This window comes from Ambystoma mexicanum, chromosome 3q (genome assembly GCF_040938575.1).
Source record: "Ambystoma mexicanum isolate Mex_15411 chromosome 3q, UKY_AmexF1_1, whole genome shotgun sequence".
Lineage (NCBI taxonomy): Eukaryota > Metazoa > Chordata > Amphibia > Caudata > Ambystomatidae > Ambystoma > Ambystoma mexicanum.
In genome coordinates, this window is record NC_090926.1 from 1,170,865,043 (window position 1) to 1,170,887,981 (window position 22,939).

The 22,939-nt window shown below is 50.4% G+C and overlaps 1 protein-coding gene across 3 annotated transcripts in view; it reads left to right on the forward strand.

The window, feature by feature from the left end:
- Nucleotides 1-22,939, forward strand: part of GMIP (GEM interacting protein) — a 588,802-nt gene that overhangs the window by 356,415 nt on the left and 209,448 nt on the right. The gene's annotated exons all lie outside the window — the stretch shown is intronic.

Genomic DNA, 22,939 nt, shown 5'->3' on the forward strand with positions numbered 1-22,939 from the left:
CTGGGAATCCTCGGTAAAGAAAAATCAGTATCAGTTTCGTTTCTGATCTGTCTTTCGTAATAGTAACCATTCACTGATCTCTGAGTCATACTGACCACAGCCAATGACTGCCATCTCCCTAAGCCCCGCCTCTGGCAGCCATCTTCAGATTTTTACCGCACGTTCAAGTGCTGGGAGTCCTCGTGCTTAGCTCTCGAGCTTTTGCTGCGTTTTCGCGCTTTTTCAGGTGAATTTTCACATTTTTCGGTTAATCGAGCCTCAAGCTCCACCGTTTCTACTCCCGTTAACGGGTACCCGTTGCAGGATTTTCCTACGCCCTCAAGGGTGAAGATTTCGTCGAATCAACCTTTTGGAGGATTCCAGAAGATTTGCGGCCTACTTCGAGATGGCCCAGGACGCAAGTTCGTCACCAGTACCCAAGCTGTTTCGCAGCTGCCCTGGATGCGGGCTGCAGAATGTGTTTAAGGAGGACGAACATTCGCGATGCCTCTACTGTCTTCATGGGGACAAGACTCATGTGGAGAAGAACTGCCAGTTCTGCAAGAACTTGTCGGAGCAGACCATGAGGGGCCGTCAATCCCGTCTCGCCAGCTGGTTGGAGAAGGGCTCAACGGGTGAGAAGAAGAAGAAAGGGTCCGAGCGGGCTTCTAAGTCCTGTGCGGGCGCCCCGGCGACGGGGGCCCAACACCAGGCCAAGCACCGCGAGTCCGCTGGCTCCGGGAGCGCCGAAAGGTCGGGCTCTTCGGTCGCCAGGCAGGGCGCACCTTCCCCGGCACCGTCAACCACGAGCCAGCGCTCCGGTTCGGGGAAGAGGAAGTCCGAGACCCCGGGTAAGCTTCGGGAGAAGCCCCGTTCGATCTCGGGAGAAGGGGTGCGAGGCGTCGCCTCTCCCCCTAAGGAGAAGGCCCGGGATGCACCTAAGGTGGTGAAGGCCCCTACCCAGCAGGCAAAGGCCTCTATCGAAGCGATCGTGGTGACTCTGGCCAAGCCGGCAGAGACCCCGCCAGCGGAGACTGCCTCCGGGACTAGAGTTTCCCTGCCGCCATGGAGGGAATCCTCTTTTCAGCCCATCGTCATGGCCACCATGATGGAAGAAGCGAGGGGGGGCACGGTAGCCTCCTCGAGCTCGGAGTCAGCCTCGGAGGAGGAACTGACCGAGGCCGCGAGGAATCTCGAAGTCCAATTCGAGAAGGTTCGATCCCGTAAGGAAGATCCTCGGGAGATAACCGAGGAAGACGACGAGGGCGAGGAAGAGCAGCCTTCCCTTCTGGCGCAGCCGTAACCTAGGCCTCAGGATAGCTCGGCGGCCATTTTGTCTGTGATCCAGTCTTTATGCTCTGAGATAAGGACGAGATTACCATGGTACAGGCCGGAGGACCCGCAACCTGGCCCGTCGGGAAGTCCTCAGAACAAACGACGGAGGACCCAACCCTCTCCTCCACTCGCCCCCGTAAGGCCTACAGTTCCCTCCTCATCCTCCCACGAATCGGGAAATGACGGTGCAGTGGGCTCGACGACGGGTTCTGAGGGCGACGACGACAGAACGGGTCTCCCGTCGCACAGGCCTCTCCGCCCGACGAGATTGGCTCATTCCACGCCATGATCGCCAGGGCGTCTGAATTGTTCCAGCTCTGCCCGGAGGAGCAGAAAAAGGAAGGTTTCCTCTATCAGCGCCGGGAGGCCAAGAGGAAGACTGTCATTGCGGTGCCTCTAATCGATGACATCTGGGAGGAGGGCCTCTCGGTACTGAAGAACCCCTCCACGGCACCAGCCAAACTGGACCGGTACGAGAAGAAGTACCGGGTCCCCGAGACCGCTCCCCTGTGTCTCAGGGCCCAGCCAACGCCAGACTCGGTCGTCTCGGCGGCGGCGAATAAGAAAGCGGCGGGGTCAGGAGCCCCAACGTCGAATTCCCCTCCGGACGGTGAGGGTAGGAAGTTGGACGCCATGGGGCGACGGGTCATTTCGTCGGCGGCGACGACGGTCAAAGCGGCCAACGCCCTGGCGATCGTGGCCCGTTATGACAGGGAGCTCTGGTTTAAGCTGGCCCCCATATTGGACTTCCTACCTGACGACAAGAGGTCCGAGGCCCTGGAAATGGCCCTGGAAATACTTCAAGAAGGCGAGGTGGCGTCGGACCACGCCATAACGGTGGCAACCGATATTGCCGATACCGATTCCGCCAGCTGGGCAACAGAGTTTGCCTACGAGGACGGGGTTGGCTCCGGGCGACCGACTTCCGTCAGGACGTCCAGACCAGGGTGTTGGACATGCCGTTTGACGGCAGCAACTTGTTCGGGAAGGCGGTGGACGAATCCCTCCAAGCCATAAAGACGGACACGGAGACGACCCGCGCCCTAAGAGCACTTCAGCAACGACGGCCCTTTCGGAGCTCCGGAGGCAGACAGGGGGCCTCCAAGGGATCCAGCGGTGGCTCGTCGTCCTACCGCCAGGCGGCACGCTCCTCGTCTCAGGAGGCCTACAGGGGTCGCGGCAAGCAGGGTGCGCCTCGCCGCCGTTGGCAAGGCGGCCAGGGCGGCAAGGCCACCACCTCCAAGCAGGACTGAACCGGCCGTGGCTTCAGGCCCCCACCGAAGCACCCCGGTGGGAGGCCGGCTGACGAATTTCGTCGGCCTGTGGAAGTCCATCTCCACCGACCGTTGGGTGCTGGATACCCTGGCAAGAGGACACTCTATCGAATTCCTGAAGAAGTGCCCTCACGTTCCACCTGTGGCCAGGAAGGAAAATCACGTCCCGCAACTGCTGTTGGAAGTACGGGCGATGCTCAGGAAAGGCTCCATCGAGCTCGTCCCGAAGAGGCTCCGGGTCTCCGGGGTGTACTCAAGGTACTTCCTCGTCAGGAAGAAGACGGGCGGCTGGTGCCCCATCCTGGACCTTCGTCGTTTGAACAAATACATCAGGTCAAAAAAGTTCAGGATGGTCACCCTCCAGCACGTGTTGGGACAGCTGGAGGAAGGCGACTTTCTATCGTTGTTGGACCTGGAGGATGCATACTTACACGTTCCCATCCTCAGAAGTCACCAAAAGTTCCTCAGGTTCGTCGTCCAGGGATGCCACTACCAATTCAGAGCACTGCCGTTTGGATTGAAGTCGGCCCCCAGGGTCTTTACCAAGTGCCTAGCACCTGTGGCGGCGCAGCTGCGCCTGCAGGGGATTCACGTCTACCCCTACCTGGACGACTGGCTCATCTGCTCAAGGACGAGGGAACTCACCGTCGAACACACTGCGAGGACCGTCCAGCTACTCACAGACATGGGATTCGCCATAAATTACCAAAAGTCCCACCTGGTGCCATCGCAGGTGGCCCTGTTTCTGGGAGCGATGCTTGATACAGTGAGGCGCCTGGCGGCACCGTCGGAAGAACGGACGAAGACCATTCTGGGCAAAGTGCATCGCCTGCTAGCCACGGACGTGGCCAGGGTGCGGTCCATCAAGTCCCTCCTGGGGATGATGTCCTCTTGCATCTACCTGGTGCGCCTCTGCAGTCTACGGATGCGCCCTCTTCAAGAATTTCTCGACGCCCGTTGGATGCAGGCGACGGGCACCTTCGAAGACAGGGTCCCCCTCAACGAGGTGTTCCGGCGGGCGATTCAGTGGTGGGGCGTTCGAGCGCACCTAACGGCGGGCAAGGACTTTCAGACGCCGGCATACCAGGAGACGGTGATGACGGACGCCTCCCTGGAAGGTTGGGGCGCCCACACCAGAGATCTCCACGCAAGAGGCCTCTGGCTCCCGGAGGAGAAGCTCCTGCACATCAAAATCCTGAAACTCCGAGCCGTGTTCTGGGCTCTCAAATCGTTCCTCCCGTTGCTCAAGGGCAAATGGTGCGGATCTTCACGGACAACACCACGACAATGTTTTACATATGGAAGCAGGGAGGCACCAGATCCCCAGCCCTATCCAAGGAGGCACAGGATCTGTGGCACTGGGCGGTCGCCCAGGGGATGTTCCTGGTTCCCTTCCACCTGGCAGGAGAAAGAAACACCATCGCCGACTCGCTCAGCAGGGAGCTGCGCGCGTGTCACGAGTGGGAGCTGCGCCAGGATCAGGTGGATCAACTCTTCCGACGATGGGGCAAACCCCAAATCGACCTGTTCGCAACAGCGACGAACTCGAAGTGCCAGAGGTTCGCCAGCAGGTTTCCCCAGCCGAGAAGCATGGGCGATGCGTTCTCGTTCCGCTGGGACGGCCTATACCTGTATGCGTTCCCTCCCTTGCCGTTGCTGCTTCGACTCATCAACCAGCTCAAGAGGTCCCGGTGCAGGATGATCCTCGTCGCACCGGCGTGGCCGAGGCAGATCTGGTTCCCGGACCTTCTGGACTTGTCAATGTCCCCTCCCATCAAGCTGTCGGTGGACGCGGATCTTCTCTCCAGAGAAGGAGGCGCCATCTTCCACCACGACCCGGCGTCACTGAACCTGCAGGCTTGGCTCCTGCAGCGCTAGAGTTTGGAGGGTACGATATACCGGCCGACTGCAGTGAGGTTCTTGCAAAGGCCAGGGCGTCCTCGACTCTCAAATGCTACGGTCACAAGTGGAAGAGGTTCTCTATCTGGTGCCGGGCACAGAAGATCAACCCCCTACGGATTATGGCCCCTCAAGTGCTGCCGTACCTGCTATCGCTGGCAAAGGCTGGGCTAGCCCATGCCTCCATTAAGATTCATCTGGCGGCGATCTCCAGATATACCAGAACCACAGGACGGACGTCCCTGTGGTCCCATCGACTGGGAAAAGAGTTTATGAAAGGACTGTTCCGGTCGTTCCCGCCGGTGAAGGCCCCGGCCCCGGCATGGGAACTTAACGTGGTGCTGACCAGGCTCATGGGGCCCCCATTCGAGCCGATGCACTCCGCACCGATGAAGTTTGTGTCGTGGAAGACTGCATTCCTGGTGGCCATTACCTCCGCACGACGAGTGGGAGAGATCCAGGCCCTATCCTGCAAAGCGCCGTACTTGACTTTCCATGTCTCGAGGGTGGTGCTTAGGACGCACCCCTCCTTTATGCCCAAGGTGCCGTCGGACTTCCATCTTAACGAGCCCCTGGTGTTACCTGTTTTCTTCCCGTCTCCTTCGTCACCGGCCGAGAGGACTTTGCACTCGCTGGATGTGGCTAGAGCGCTGAAGTTCTACGTGGACCGCACGAAGAGTTTTCGGAGGACATCACAGCTATTCGTGAACTTTGGACCTGTGAATCAAGGGAAGGCTCTCTCGAAGTCTTCTATTTCCAGATGGCTCTCCGGCTGCATCATGCACTGCCACCGGTTGGCTAACCGGCCGTCCGAGAGCCCATTCGACCAGTGCGATCGCTGCTACTACGGCGTTCCTATCTGGTGTGCCCCTGCTGGACATCTGCAGGGCTGCTATGTGGAGGTCGACGCACACCTTCAAGAGATTTTACTGCGTCGATCGGGATTCCAGGGAGGAGTCCAGGGTCGGCCAAGCAGTGCTGCGCAACCTGTTTGTTTAAGGTGAGCCTGGTGAGGAGGTAAGAGATGCTTAATGTTGAGTTTTTTGTATTGCTTAATGTTGAGCCTTTTGCCACCCCCCGTGGTTGTGCATGTGTGTACTGCTATGTATTCTTATATTCATGAGCATGTGAATCCATGCCAGACCCCATGCTGGAGAAGGAACAAGTTACTTACCTGTAACTGTTGTTCTCCAGCATGGGTCTGGCATGGATTCACATGCGAACCCTCCCGCCTACCCCTCTGCGGCTCTTCACTTGGTCATACTGCCACTTCACGTGCTGCCAAATCCGAAGATGGCTGCCAGAGACGGGGCTTAGGGAGATGGCAGTCATTGGCTGTGGTCAGTATGACTCAGAGATCAGTGATTGGTTACTATTACGAAAGACAGATCAGAAACAAAACTGATACTGATTTTTCTTTACCGAGGATTCCCAGCCTGACGACGGGGAATATTCATGAGCATGTGAATCCATGCTTGACCCATGCTGGAGAACAACAGTTACAGGTAAGTGACTTGTTCCTTCTGCTGCATTAACTACTTGAGTATAAATGAAAAGATAAGGTTGGTAGTAACAAAAATGTAATTCTGGAGTGGAGAGTGCAGTAAAATCAAAAAGTGATAGATGCATGGCTTTGAATTAAATATTACCACTACTGTTGCTCTGCGCAACATACCATGCCATAATTCTGTAGTATGTCTGTGCCATTAGAGAAGGGGACAAGCCATTAGCAAATGACTTTTGGTGCTGCCGCCAAAAGGTGCATTTCATTCTCAATTGGTAGGCCGTGTTCCACCTGCACTGGAACACAAGTAACCAGATGGATGTTTAGGCCATGTGGTCTAGCAATTTGGGACAGGCTTCTGAGATTAGTGACAGGGCCAAGGATGATATGCTAACAATGGTATGGAAGGCTCGCCAGAGCAATGGCGGTGGTTCTAATTGATTCAGAGACGTTTTACCTATTAGGTACAACCAGAACGCATGCAGTGGAACACAAATAGGATGCCGATAAAATGTGAGGATAAACACACATTGTATGGGTGTGTATAGTCATTTACCCACCTAATGACTAGCCATGGCTATGTTAATGCCTCACCACCAAAACCGAACCTTTCTAGAACTCTTTGAGCAAGCTCTAGGACAAATAAACACCAAACATGTTGCTGTATAGGCCCTGCCAGTGTTATAGCTAAGCATTCTTTTGAGTGTTTAATTAAGTAATTGCCTCTATAAATGAGCCCTGGTGTAATAACATTCTCTTAATGTGTGTCTTCAGCCAGTTGATTTTATAAGCAATATATTTGTCAATGCCTCTGTGACTTGCATTGAAGTCCTGTCTTAAACAAGCAATCACAAAGCCATCCGTTCTGGCTTCCAAATAGGTATTAGTAGACATTTGTCAGGCAATGCCATCATATGCCCAGTTACTGGCACAATTTTCCAGCTGTTCCCATCTAATGGCCAGGTGCTACCCTCATGTGGTACCCTTAAGGCAGTGCCTGGCAAATGACTATCCATGCCTAATCAAAAGCCCAAGCTGTTGGCTTTGCCAATGCATGTTGGCTTCCGTTTGCCTCCCTAAGTGAATGTGTATATGCCCAGATGTGGATGTCTTGCTTACTACAGCTAGGGAATCAAGCTGTACTTCACTGAGCTGGTCCAACAAGGCCCTACCTGAAAATGATAAGGATAGGTTCATGACCAGTTTCAGATCTTCTCAATCATACTTACCAGTGGGGCTCCGACCTAAATAGAATGTATCTTTGTTTGGAAGGCTAGTTTACTCTGCCAGAATGTTTCATAATTCAAACTGATAAGTACTAACTTGATAATCTCATCTGTTTGAGTACCTTTACAGAGTTTGCATGCAAACAGAATATGGCATGCGTGTTGTGGGATTTGTTTGAAAAGTATGATGTAAATCCTGGGTGTTTAGGCAGTACTGGAAATGAAACATGAACACCCGTAAAATAACAAAAAAGAAGAGTGTTTTCTATAATGTTGCGGGCAAAGTATAAAAGGTCTACATCTTTTATAACTAAAAAGCAGTATTTCAATATTTTCTAAAGAGTGGAATCAGAGGTGGATTTAACATTTGGACAAGGGACAAATGCCTATGCCCCCCTCCCCTGCCCTACCCTCTCCCCTCAAATACAAACAGCAGCGCTGAACAGGCCCTACCTTTGAGATTGTATCTTTTTAACACGTCTCGAAGGCTGATTATTTACAACAGGAAGTGCTATCCTAACCATGATGTTGATACTTAGTGTCTTTTCACTTTATCAGCTGACCACTCCAAAGACACTGAGGTAATTAATGCAACATACAACCAAGTCCAGCTCTGGATTCTGTATAATGGCCAAGCCCTGAATAACTCAGAAACTGAGATTATTATCCTGGGCACCGGTCCCAGTTGTGGCAGTTTGATCAGTCCTATTCATTCTTTCAAATCACAGACTGTCTGCTCCCCACTTTGAAAAGAGTAAAAATCTTCGTAGTCTCTTTTGACCAAGAGCTCTCAATGAGGTCCCATATAAGTTGTCTAGTGTCTAATTCAATATACTACATTAAACTTTTGCCACAATTCAGACCATTCTTTGAGGATTTCAGTTGTGCCACCCTAGCCAGGGAGGTAATTGGGAGTGTCATGACCCACATCCAAAAACCACTCTGGCAAGCCCATGATCCAGGAGAGGTCTGGGCTCGGGTCTCTAATAAGCCTTGACATCCACTTCCTAGGCCCTCTTGGAGCGAGTCCTAGCACCTATGGCGCCAGGTTCATACACAGTGAAAAGACATGTGCTTAGGGGACTACTTTATTTTGAAGCTGCCAGTCAACATGGAGGCATCCACATAGCTTGGCTCCTAGGAACCAAGATATGCGGTATAGTGTTTTGGGTGTGGTAGCCTAGGGACTACTTTACCTGGACTACTTTCTTGAAACTATTTAAACCACACCCGAATTGGATAACACGATTCGCGTTACTTTGCAATCTTTCAACGTGAGGCTCACTGTGTCCAGCTATACCCGCGAACCTCAGAGAAGCAGAACTTGCATGGAGATAAAAGGAACATCTTTAGCAGCAGCATTTTACCTGCAATCTTCATCTTTAACCGCCCACAGCTCTTGCGAACAGCTTCCTTGGATGAGCGCATCTTCCGGACCGAAGGATCTGAAAGAAGCAAGGTATTAGAGACATCATAATATTATGAACTGCTCCGAAAGGCTTACCTGGCAGGTCGCCCCTCGGCCGGCATCGCCTTGGAATTCCACACACTGGGAGAACACAGCGACCTATGAGAAAAGAAGAGAAAACAGGTTAGAAAAGGCAAGACATCACAGCGCTGCGCATAGCGCTTACTTACCACATCATAGCGCTCATCACGTGCCACCATTTATTGGCTAGGCCCAACTCAAAAGAGACATTATTAAACCAAGAAAGGCATGCAGGAATAACAACACAATACGAAAACAGCAATAAGACCTACCTGAAAGACATCAAACGGGCCGGCGTCAGTGAAGTAACTAGATCACATTCGCCCAAGAGGGGACAACGCTCCCCTGCCAAGAAGGCAGGACGGAGAGCACACCTAATTCAGCAATAAGGTGAGGAGAGGGCCCAGAGGGGCTGAAGTCATACGGGGTGGGAGGCTAATTACCTCAGTTGGCCAGTCTTGAACATAGCCTCCTGTATTTTCAGGCAGAACTGTTACGTTCACCTGGCTCCCGCAGAGGCGTCGATCTGACCTGGACAGCTGCGGTCTCCACCAATGTGACGCGTAGGGCCGAGATGACGGACTGGACTGGCCCACCTAGCTTTGTTTGCTTGGCCCGTAGGAATATTCTTCTGATGGTTTGAAAAGATGAGCTCTCCATCCTGCATTGAGCGCAGGGGCGCGTTGATAACCAGTTGCTTCACTGGCTCGAAGGAATTGGTGAGTTCCAGAACAATATTGACTCCGAAAAGTATGTAGTTCGTAAGAGTTCACATGTCTGACTTTTACTCTTGTCCGATTCCTTGCAGTTTGCAGCTTGACCGCAGCAAAGAGTTCCTCGTGGTAGCTGAGGAAGTTCAGGTAAGGATTTGGCTTATCCTACACAGTTCAATAAAATAAGGCCAGAATGTAACCTGTTGCTTGCTCCCTTATTCAGGTGTGGAGAGAAAATATGAAGTTTGGGGAATAATGCCTCTGGCGGTAAAATTAGGTAAGTCTATTGTGGTGAGAAGAGTTCCCCTTGTTTGTCCCTTTGTCTCACCTAGCTGTCCCTTTTGTTCCCCTTAGGGGCCGGGGTACGGCGAGGATGCAATGGAGACTGCGCCGACCCGTGAAGAGGAATAGTACCCCCGGCGGTAATCAGGTAAGTCCATGGGGGTAGCTACTATTGCCTCTGTTTATTCCCTTGGCTCACCTTTGCTGTTCTTGTGTTCCCCTTAGGTGCCAGAGTGCAGCGGGAACGTGCAGAAGGATGCAGTGGATTGTGAGGGTGCTGCGAAGGCCGGTGAGTTCAGCGAGGCGCTGCAGCAGGCGAGGCGGCGCGCGTAAAATGCTTCTTTCTTCCAGCTCGAAGGCGCAGTGGATCTGGAATTCAGGTAAGGATCAAAGATTTTGCCTCTAACCTCTTCTCCTTCTGTTCCTCCCTTTTTCTAGGAGCTGCAGATTCGAGGCGGGCGTGGCAGAAGACTGGATGCAGGCTTGCAGGCACGGTGAGCGTTACGCTGCTGGATGCAGAATAACGCGAAGCGTGAGCTTCTCTTTGGGCGTGGTTTAAATAGCCTCCAAAGTAGTCCCAGGTAGGTATTCTTCCCCAGCCCCACCCGAGTAAAAAATAGTCCCTAGATAAAATAGTCCCTTCCAAGCTTCATTTGGCTTGGAGCTCTGCAGCATGGTCTGCATCAGGTAAGCTTGCAGCATGGTCTGCATCAGGTAAGTTCTATTCTATGAGCCTGGCGCCTATGGTGCCAGGACTGACTCTCCTTATGAGCCTGGCGCCAAAGGCGCCAGGACCGCACCCAAACAGCCCCTAGCAGGGGTTTTTGGGCTTGCTCAAAATAACTTGATGCCTGCATCCGGGGTTGCTGGACCTGGTCTGGTTCCCCGGGGATAGGCATCATGACAGCACTCCCCCCCAAGGCCCCTCCTAAAGTCGTTCTTCCCCGTGGTTTTGGTTTGTCTGGGAAATTTCGTTGGATCTTTTCACTAATCGAGGTGCATGCACGTGGTCACTAGGTTCCCAAGACCTTTCCTGTGGTCTGTAACCTTTCCAGTCGATTAAATAAAAAAGTTTTGACTTCACCATCTTGGAGTCCAGGATGTTCTTAACTTCAAATTCGGGTTCCCCGTCTATGAGGATGGGGTCTGGTGGTTTGGATAGTCTTGTCCCTGGTTGCACTGGCTTCAAAGGTGACACATGAAAGATGGGGTGAATTCGCATATTAGCAGGTAAGTCCAACTTGATGGCCACCGGGTTGATAATGGCCTTAATAGAGTAAGGTCCCAAATATCTAGGGTGAAAGGTCCGCGTTCCCTTGAGAGGGATGGTTTTTTGTGGCCAACCATACTTGGTCCCCTATCTGGTACTGTGGCGTATCACTTCTATGCCGATCCGCATCTTTCTTATATTTCTCCTTCGCCAGTTTTAAATGTGCAGTTGCCTCCTTAAAGGCTTGTGTAATCGTAGCGTGTAGATGGTCCACTGCGGGCATTTCTAAGTGATGGGGTGAGTCAAGGTCTGAGGTTCGAGGGTGGTGCCCATATAGGGTATAAAAGGGGCTTGTCCAGTTCCAGAATGTACTGAATTATTGTATGCATATTCGGCGATCGAAAGAATGTCCTTCCAATTACTCTCAGTCTGATGTAACATACAACGCAGGTATTGTTCAAGAGTCTGGTTGGTCCTCTCCGTTTGACCATCGGTCTGGGGGTGGTGACTGGTCGATAATCTTACGCCGATTCGCGCCAATTGACAACATTTCTTCCAAAAATGTGAAATGAATTGACTGCCCCAGTCAGAGACCAACACGGATGGAAATCCATGTATGCAAACAATGTTTTCGAGGAATTCTTTGGCCAGGATTGAGGCTGAAGGTAGTCCTTTTAAAGGAATAAAGTAGGCCATCTTGGAAAAAAGATCCACAATAACTAGAATGGTGTTAAAGCCATTACAAGGAGGTAGATCGGTAATAAAGTCTAACGATAAGGTGTTCCATGGTGTAGGCGGAATGTCTAAAGGTTGTAAGAGTCCAGCTGGTTTTTTCTTTTGACTTTTGTTTTGGGCGCAAATGCCCCAAGACATCACAAATGATTTAATATCCTTTCGCCAGGTGGGCCACCAAAATTGTCTTTTAATTTTAGCTTCAGTTTTTGCAATACCTGGGTGCCCCTCCATTAGGGTATCATGATAACGGGAAATGACTAGCTCTTGTAGTTCCTTGTGTGGCAGAAATAGCCGCCCTTGGTAATAAGGCAGATCATTGGTGACAGAGTAGTCCGGGCCTTTCTTGACCCAGTCCTGCAGGGCTGTAGGATCAAAGAGTTGCTGGATCTTTACCTGAATGTCCTCTAGTGTCTGTAGAGTAGTCATGCCAAGAATCCTTTGTTCGGAAATCATAGGTACTGGTTCTGGGTTCACTTCTGCCTCTCCCATCCGTATTCGGGATAAGGTGTCTGCTTTACCATTCTTACAACCTGGTCGATAGGTTATCACGAAATCGAACTCGGCAAAGAACAATGCCCATCGGAGTTGACGTGGCGATTGGGCCTTGGCTGTTTTTAAATACTGTAAGTTCCGGTGATCACAGTAATGGTATGCCTGGCACCGAGAAGATATTGCCGCCAAGCCTTGAAGGCGGATTTAATGGCTAATAACTCCTTGTCGGTAACCGCATAGTTTAACTCGGGTGCCGAGAACTTTCTGGACCAAAATGCTCCTGGGTGAAGCTGGCCAGTTTCAGGGTCCTTTTGAGACAGGACAGCTCCCATGGCTAGACTGGATGCATCAGTTTCCACTATGTATGGAAGTTCAGGGCGCGGGTGCTTTAACACAGGTGCAGACGTGAATTTCGCTTTCAGCTCTTGGAAGGCTTTTTCAGCTTCTTCAGTCCACATAAAGCGTTTATTTTTTCGCAAGAGTGCTGTGATGAGATGTACGACATGTGAAAAATCTGGGATGAATCTGCGGTAGAAATTGGCAAAGCCGAGCATGCTTTGTACTCCTTTAACTGAACTTGGTGATGGCCACTTAAGGATTGCGTCCACCTTTCATGAGTCCATTCGGACTCCCTTTGGGGTCAGGATAAACCCAAGGAATTCAACTTCTGTGGCATGAAAAACGCATTTTTCTAGTTTTGCATATAGTTTGTGCTGGCGCAATTTCTCAAGGACTGCTCGGACGTGCTTCACATGGTCAGATTCTGAAGAGGAGTATACTAGAATATCATCGATATACACGACAACACAAACGTCAATGAGTTCACGAAGGACATTGTTCATGAAGTATTAGAAGGCTGCTGGTGCATTGCACAACCCAAAAGGCATCACCTGGTATTCGAATAACCCATACTTAGTGCGGAAAGCAGTCTTCCATTCGTCGCCCTCTTTTACACGTACCAGATGGTATGCCCCCCGGAGATCTAATTTAGTGTATATACAAGCGTCCTTCACTTGGTCTAGTAGTTCAGGGATCAGAGGCAATGGGTATCGGTTCTTAACAGTTATCTGGTTCAATGCGCGGTAGTCTATGCACGTTCTGTGGTCACCTTCCTTTTTGGGCACGAAGAACAAAGCTGAAGATGCAGGGGACTTGGATGGGCGAATAAAGCCATTGGCAAGGTACTGGTCTAAGTATTGTCATAGGTGAAGGTTCTCAGGTTCCGTAAGGGCATAGATCCTGCTACAAGGAGGTTGTGCACCGGGTATAAGATCGATTTGACAATCGTACGATCTGTGAGGAGGTAAGGTGTTTGCCTGTTCCTTTTGGAAGACATCCTGGAATTCTTGGTATTCTGGAGGTAGTTGCATGACTGCTGTGGTTACTGAGGCCAGGCCTGCATTCTGATTTTTCTTTGGGTAACAGATTTGTGCACAATCCGGGAAGGTTATTCTCTTCTCTCGCCAATCAATACAAGAATGATGTGTTTCCAACCAAGGTATCCCCAGTATTATTTGTAACTGTAGGGCTTTGATTAGATCAAACACAATAGTCTCTCAATGCCCATCCTGACCCAATAGTGTCATCTCTGCGGTGGAATGAGTTACAGGCCTAGAGGCAATTTCAGTTCCATCGACTGTGGTGATGACATCTGAGGGGGTTATTTTCGGCAGAGAGGTAGATTCATCCTGGAAGCCAATTCATAGTCCACATAGTTTCCTATGGCCCCGCTATCAATGTATGCCCTTACTGCGTGCATATGCGAAGGCTGCCCTGGATCTACGAGGACCATTGGTATGATGAAATGCGAGGTCTGAGTATCCTTCTTCAAGCTCGGCAAGCGGACCTCTGCGCTTGTCGGGCATAGTCGATTCCTGAGTCTGACTCCATATGGCTTTTATCAGCAGCTCCTACCACCTTCTTGGATGGTTTTACAGGGCAATCCCGTAGAAAATACCCAGAAGTTCCACAATATAGACACAATTGCATTTGCCATCTCCTTTCTCTTTCCTTCTGGGTTAAGGGTCATTTAACCCCTCCGATTTGCATGGGTTCTGAAGCATCTGCTCCTTTGGGGTTAGCGTGGGTTTTGACCAACACCCGATTCTCAAACTTGGCTCGATCAGCCTTTCTGTTATGAAGTCGGTGATCTAACTGGACCACTAAGTCTATATATTCAGCGCAGTCTTGAGGTGGGTTCAGGACTTGAGCCAAGACATCCTTGAGTTCTCCTCGAAGCCCTCGATGAAATAACGTGATTCGTTTTACTTCAGGCCATCCAGTTTCCACTATCAACCTATTAAAGGTTGCGATGTAGGATAGAAGGTCCTGGTTACCCTGTCGTAGGGACAAAAGTTTGTTGTCCAGGGCCTGTCTGTCATGATGCCTACGCCCGGGCATCAGGACCAATCCCATCAGCTCCACGAGCAGGCATCTAGATACTTATTAAAACCCCAACAGCCAGGCTCATCATAGAAATCAGTCCTGGGGCCATAGGTGCCAGGCTCATATACTTTACTTACCTGATGCAGACCATGCTGCAAGTGAGTCCAAGCCAACGTGAGGCCTGGATGGGACTATTTTATTACAGGGACTATTTTTTACTTGGGCGTGGCTCTGGGGATTTCTTACCTGGAACTACTTTGGAGGCTATTTAAACCACGTCCGAACAGCAGCACACGCTTCGCGTTATTCTGCATCCAGCAGCGTAACGCTCACCGTGCCTGCAGTCAGCATCCAGTCTTCTGCCACGCCCGCCTCGAATCCGGAGCTCCTAAAACAAAGAGGAAAGAAAAGGACAAGTTTAGAAAAACGAATTTATTTCGAATTCCTCACCTGATTCTGGATCCATCTCGCCTCCGGACCTGGAAAGAACATCATTTCTGTACGTGTCGCTTCTCCAGCTGCAGCGCCGCGCCATACTCACCAGTCCTCACAGCATCTTTCGATTCGGCGCTGCCTCCATCATTTCTTCGCCGAACTCCGGCACCTGGGGGACAAAAGAAAACAACAAGGTGAGCCGAGAAAACCAACAAATATAACTCTTACCACCATAGACTTATCTGATTACCACCGGAGGCATTATTCTATAACTTTGCACATCTTCATATGCCGTACCTGCAAAGAGAGAGAAAACAACACGTTAAACACGTGCAACCTTTACCAGACCGCATCGGCTAATACAGACTCTTACCTGAGCACCACCAGCTGCCACAAGAGCATTTTCTCGTGAACTCAGCTGCAAGACAAGGAAGGAAGGGGGGAACAAGAGTGTACATCGGACATATTGAACTCTATGAACTTGATACTTACTGGTCTTCGCCAGGATCCTCAGAGTCAATACTCTCTGGGAACTCTCCCACGCCTTCAAACCAGTGAAGTAACTGGCATCAACGCGCCCCTGCAATCCACGCAGGATGGAGAGCTCATCTTTCAAGAATATAAGGTGAGATTGCTGAGAGGGCACTTCGGAGGTGATTAATGGGGAGAACAGTGGGGGTGCCATCACTTGAATCCACGGGTGGCTAAATCCATCTCTGCACTTGCAGGAGAATACTTCTGCGGGTCAAGCAGACAAGATAAGGAGGGCCAGTCCAGTCAGTCATCTCTGCACTACGCATCACGTTGGTGGAGACCGCAGCCGTCCGGGTCCGACCGACACCCCTGTGGGAGCTAGGTGAGCGTAACACTGTCCTTGGGAGTGCCGGGCAAATAGTCTTTCCATGCTAGTTTGAAAGCCCTGAAAATCCCGAAGAATTGGGTCATCCTGAGTAACTAGTGGAATTGACCAATCAGCTGCACTGCCGCTGAGATATGACAATATAAAAGCTACCTTCGCTTGATCATTTGGGAAGGCTCCAGGTCTGCATAAAAAGTGCAAGCGGCATTGGTTCATAAACACGGCAAACCTTTTGGGATCTCCGGCAAAGCGTTCGGGTGGAGCTAATGGAATATTTCCTGGTAGGTTTATTTGCACAGGGTTACTCGATAACACAGGAGCTGGATTTCCCCCGGAACCAGGTAGGGGTGCTTGTCCAGCCTGGCTTTGCAATAGTTGCCTAGCAAGGTCATCAGTTCGCTCCTTTGACAAAATCAGTTCTCTCCTAAGAGCATTGGTTTCTTGACGGGCGGAATGCACTTCAGCCCTCAGTTCCCCTAGTAATTGGGCCAATTGGTCAGTCTCTGAGGTATCCATAACGCCCGGGTGGGAATTTGTGGGTAGGCTTCGCGTTCTGTTACGCTCACCTGGCTCCCACAGAGGCGTCGATCTGAACTGGACAGCTGCGGTCTCCACCAATGTGACGCGTAGGGCCGAGATGACGGACTGGACTGGCCCACCTAGCTTCGTTTGCTTGGCCCGTAGGAATATTCTTCTGATGGTTTGAAAAGATGAGCTCTCCATCCTGCATTGAGCGCAGGGGCGCGTTGATAACCAGTTACTTCACTGGCTCGAAGAAATTGGTGAGTTCCAGAACAATATTAACTCCGAAAAGTATGTAGTTCGTAAGAGTTCACCTGTCTGACTTTCACTCTTGTTCGATTCCTTGCAGTTTGCAGCTTGACCCCAGCGAAGAGTTCCTCGTGGTAGCTGACGAAATTCAGGTATAGATTTGGCTTATCCTACACAGTTCGATAAAATAAGGCCAAAATGTAACCTGTTGCTTGCTCCCTTATTCAGGTGTGGAGAGAAAATATGAAGTTCAGGGAATAATGCCTCCGGCGGTCAAATTAGGTAAGTCTATTGTGGTGAGAAGAGTTCCCCCTGTTTGTCCTTTGTCTCACCTTGTTGTCCCTTTTGTTCCCCTTAGTGGCCGGGGTACGGCGAGGATGCAATGGAGACTGCGCCGACCCGTGAAGAGGAATAGTACCCCCGGCGGTAATCAGGTAAGTCTATGGGGGTAGTTACTATTGACTCTGTTTATTCCCTTGGCTCACCTTTGCTGTTCTTGTGTTCCCCTTAGGTACCAGAGTGCGGTGGGAACATGAAGAAGGATGCGGTGGACCGTGAGGATGCTGCGAAGGCAGGTGAGTTCAGCGCGGCGCTGCAGCAGGCGAGGCGGCGCGCGTAAAATGCTTCCTTCTTCCCGCTCGAAGGTGCGGTGGATCTGGAATTCAGGTAAGGATCGAAGGTTTTGCTCTTATTCTAACCTCTTCTTCTGTTCCTCCCTTTTTCTAGGAGCTGCAGACTCGAGGCGGGCGTGGCAGAAGACTGGATGCAGGCTTGCAGGCATGGTGAGCGTCAGGCTGCTGGATGCAGAATAACGCGAAGCATGTGCTGCTCTTCGGGCATGGTTTAAATAGCCTCCAAAGTAGTCCCAGGTAGGTATTCCTCCCCAGCCCCACCCGAGTAAAAAATAGTCCCTAGGTAAAATAGTCCCTTCCAAGCCTCATTTGGCTTGGAGCTCTGCAGCAGGGTCTGCATCAGGTAAGCTTGCAGCATGGTCTGCATCAGGTAAGTTCTACTCTATGAGCCTGGCGCCATAGGCGGCAGGACTGACTCTCCATATGAGCCTGGCGCCATAGGCGCCAGGACTGCACCCAAAAAGCCCCTAGCAGGGGTTTTTGGGCTTGCTCAAAATAACTTGATGCCTGCTTCCGGGGTTGCTGGACCTGGTCTGGTTCCCCGGTGTAGGCATCATGACAAGAACCTCCCCCACAGTCCACATCTGGGAACCACTGAGAAGGATACCAGCGTCCAATTCGGCTGGGTGGCGTCCCCGTGGATGCCAGGTGAGCGTAACAGAACGCGAAGCCTCCCAAAACCAATCCACCTGGGCGCCATGGAGACATCAGAAATGGACCAATTGGCCCAATTGTTAGGGGAACTTCGTGCTGAGGTTCACTCTGCCTGACAAGAGACTAATGCCCTCCAGAGAGACAAATTAGTGACCAAAGAGCGCACTGAAGAGATTAGCAGGCAATACTTGCAATCACAGGCAGGACAGACGCCTCTCCCTGAAAGCAATCCAATGATGCAAAACCCCACCATACCATCCACTACCTCCACTCCGGTACAGATCATGTTACCTGGAACAGTTCCTCTGGCACCACCGGAGAGGTTTGCAGGCGACCCACGGAAGTACGCAGCATTCATGAATCAGTGTTGCCTTCACTTTCTTTGCAGGCCTGGAGCATTCCCAAATGACCAAGCTCGGGTAGCCTTTTTTTTAATCATACCTGAGTGGTAGTGCAGCGGATTGGTTGGTGCCATTGGTGACCCATGATGATCCTTTGTTACATGACTTTGGGGGGTTCCAGAGAGAAATGGAAAAAACTTGTTGCCTGCCATACCCGAGAACAAGCAATAGACATTGAACTCCTTTCCCACCGACAGGGGAATCAGGACTTGTTGATGTACATTGCTACCTTCAACAGACTGGCTGCCGAAGCTAAGTGGCCTGAAAACAAAAGAACCACGTTGTTTCATCGGGGCTTACGAGGCGAATTAAACGACGTTCTAGCCCAGGTGGTTGATCCTCCCAGAGACTGTTCCGAATTCATAAATTTAGTCGTGCAGCTAGACCACCGGTTGCAAGACCGAAAAGCAGACCGTTCCAAAACGGACCCTCAGGCCGTGTATGTTCAACCAAGAGACAACGCAACTCAAGTGCAAGAAAACACTGTGGAACCCATGCAGATCGGAGGGATAAGACCTCCATTAACAAAACAAGAGCGGGATAAAAGAAGACAACAACAACTATGTCTGTATTGCGGAAAACCAGGACATTTCCTGAAGGACTGCCCAGTAAAACCCCCAAGGAGGATCGTCGGTGCCACAGAAAAAGATGAAGTTAAGGAATCGGAAAACTACCAAGCTCGGCTAACGTAGAGGTCAGTTTGTCGAGTGAGAGGAAAGAGTCACTAACCTCGCACTTTGCAATACCAGTGATCTTAATTAACAACAAACGGTTGTCAAGAATGCATGCTGTTGAAGCATACATCTACAGCGGAGCAGTTGGAAATTATATAGATCAAGACCTAGCAGCAGAGATGGGGCTTCCCTTATGTTCCAAGCCGACCATAGACAAGGTAACCACCGTGGATGGGACAGAAATTACTTCCGGACCCGTAACCCAGTGCACAGCCGGGGTAACCTTGCTGTGCCAGGACGGACATCGGAAATCTATTTCATTCGATCTCATTAAGGCGCCTCAATTCTGGCTAATACTAGGGATGCCATGGTTAGTTGCTCACAACCCTTTGATTGACTGGCGGGCACGGAAATTAACCTTCCCCAGCGACTGCTCCGCTGCCTGTTATTATCAAGAACAGAAACCTGACTTCAGTATCTCTACGACTCCCGGAGCGTATTGTGGTATTCCTTGCCTAAGGAATACCACAATTTCCAGGATGTATTCCAGAAGGACCAAGCAAACACACTGCCGCCGCACAGGCCCTATGACTGTCAGATTGACCTTGTTCCAGGGGCACAAATCCCTTGCGGCAGAATCTACGCTCTTACAGAACCAGAAAATCTTAGACCAGTACCTTGCAAACGGATCCATCCGTCCATCGAAGTCCCCTGCAGCCAGTCCTTTGTTCTTCGTACCGAAGAAAGAAGGGGACTTGAGGACCTGTATTGACTACTGCGCATTAAACCAGATCACCGTGAAGAACTGTTACCCCTTGCCACTTATCCCAGAAATGCTAGACCAGGTCAAAGATGCCCATATTTATACTAAATTGGACCTTCGAGGAGCGTGCCACCTGGTCCGAGTCAGAAGCGGAGATGAATGGAAAACTGCTTTCCGTACCAAATACGCCAATATCAAGCCAGGCCCTTTGGGTTATGCAACGCTCTCGCAACATTTCAATATTTCATGAATGACGTCTTGAGAGAATTAATTGATGTCTGCGCCCTAGTGTACATAGATAACATCTTAGTGTACTCAACCGCGAAACAAGATCATATCAAGCACGTTCGTTCAGTCCTCACCAAGCTCCGCCAACATCATTTATATGCAAAGCTTGAAAAATGTTTTTTTCAAGTCATCGAAGTTGAGTTTCTTGGTTTTATCCTTACTCCGGGAGGCATCAGGATGGACATGCACAAAGTAGACGCCATTTTGAAATGGCCATCACCAACGTCATTGAAAGGGGTACAAAGCATGTTAGGCTTTGCAAACTTCTATCGCCGGTTCATACCAGACTTCTCTCAGGATGTACACCCGATCACAGTATTGTTACGAAAAAACAATAAAAAGTTTGCCTGAACCGAAGAAGCAGAAAAAGCTTTTCAGGAACTTTTCAGGAACTCAAGAAAAGGTTTACCTCTGTGCCAATCCTGCGACATCCTCATCCAGATCTCCCTTATATCGTGGAAACTGATGCTTCCAGTATGGCAGTGGGGGCTGTCCTCTCACAGAGAGACCCAGAAACTGGCCAGCTAGACCCAGTGGCCTTTTGGTCAAAAAAATTCTCACCTCCGGAGATTAATTACGCCATCACTGACAAAGAACTCTTGGCTATCAAGTCCGCCTTTAAGGCCTGGCGGCACTACCTTCTGGGGGCCAGACACACCATTACAGTTATCACAGACCACCGAAACCTGCAGTATCTTAAAACAGCCAAAGCCCAGTCCTCGCGCCAATTGCGGTGGGCCCTTTTCTTAGCCGAATATGATTATGTCATCACGTTTCGACCAGGGGTCAGAAATGGAAAAGCTGATGCATTATCTCGTATGGGCACTGATGACATAGTATATACAACTCCAGACCCAGTACCCATTATACCTGAAGACAAACTCTTGGGTATCACGACAGCCTTAACTCAAGCAGAACTAAGAAACGAGATTCAACGGACCATGAATCCTGATACTATCCTTGCATGGCAAGCGCAAGGAGAACAATATTCCATGAAAGACCACTTACCCTTTTTTTAGGGATTGTCTGTATGTACCCACGAAGGAGTTACAACAACATATTATTTCAGGTTATCACAATTCACTGATCGAAGGGCATCCTGGGATCGCCAAGACTCTTGCAAAAACAAAAACCATCTGGTCACCTACAACCATTAAACATTCCTGCCACTCCATGGCACACTCTTTCCCTCAACTTCATCACTGATTTACCTCCCAGTCAAGGGTTTAACACCATTCTTGTAGTTGTGGACTTATTCTCAAAGATGCACACTTTGTTACGCTCAAAGGCCTCCCAGATGCATCCACTTTAGCCAAAGTGTTCCTGGAAGGTATTGTTAAACTACATGGCTTCCCATCAGTGCTGGTCTCCGATCGAGGTAGCCAGTTCGTATCCAACTTCTGGAGAAAGTGTTGTGCAATGGCGCAGATTGACGTCCGGCTATCTACCAGTCATCATCCCCAAACGGACGGTCAAACCGAGAGGACCAATCAGACTCTTGAGCAGTATTTACGGTGCATGCTGCACCATGAACAAAGAAACTGGGAAGACTTACTATGGATAGCCGAGTATGCATATAACAATTCCTTGCATTCAAGTACGGGACAAACACCCTTTTATACCCTTTATGGTAGACACCCACCTACCTCTGAACTACATCTCCCAGCCAGCTTGGAAATGCCAGCAGGGAAAACTCTTCACACCACCTTCACTCAGGCTTTCAAAAAGGCCAAAGAACATCTTAGTCTTGCCAAGGAAAAGCAAAAGAAATTTGCAGACCAACACTGGAAGAAAGCCCCTGACTCTCAGATAGGAGACAAGGTTTGGTTGGCCGCTAAATTCGTACCCATCAAGGGAACCCGGACCTTTCAACCCAGGTACTTAGGGCCTTATACCATCAAGGCAATTATCAACCCATCGCCGTCAAACTAGATTTACCACCTAACCTACAAATCCATCTGGTATTTCATGTGTCCCTTTTAAAGCCAATGCAACCCGGTACACGGATTGGGACACCACCAAAGCCCGTACTTATTGACGGAGAACCAGAATTCGAAGTCAGAGGTATCCTGGATTCTAAGTATTCTAGGGGCAAGATATACTATCTAGTCGATTGGAAGGGATTTAGACCCCAAGAGAGATCCTGGGAACCCTATGAGAACATTCATGCACCACGTCTGATCAGAAAATATCATGGAAACTTCTCAACTAAACCTGGGCCAGACAGAAGAAACACCATGGGAGGGGCCTTGTGGGGGAGTGCTGTCATGACCCACATCCAAAAACCCCTCCGGCAAGCCCATGGGCCAGGAGAGGTCTGGGCTCGGGTCTCTAATACGCCTTGGCATCGACTTCCTAAGCCCTCTTGGAGCCAGTCCTGGCGCCTATGGCACCAGGCTCATACACAGTGAAAAGACGTGTGCTTAGGGGACTACTTTATTTTGAAGCTGCAAGGCCAACATGGAGGCATCCACATAGCTTGGCTTATAGGAACCAAGCTATGCGGTATAGTGTTTTGGGTGTGGTAGCCTAGGGACTACTTTACCTGGACTACTTTCTTGAAACTATTTAAACCACACCCGAATTGGATAACACGCTTCGCGTTACTTTTCAATCTTGCAACGTGACGCTCACCGTGTCCAGCTATACCGGCGAACCTCGGAGAAGCAGAACCTGCATGGAGATAAATGGAACATCATTAGCAGCAGCATCTTACCTGCAATCTTCATCTTTAACCGCCCACAACTCTTGCGAACAGCTTCCTTGGATCAGCGCATCTTCCAGACCGAAGGATCTGAAAAAAGGAATGAAGCAAGATATTCGAGACATCATAATATTACGAACTGCTCCGAAAGGCTTACCTGGCAGGTCGCCCCTCGTCCGGCATCGCCTTGGAATTCCACATGCTGGGAGAACAATGCGACCTATGAGACAAGAAG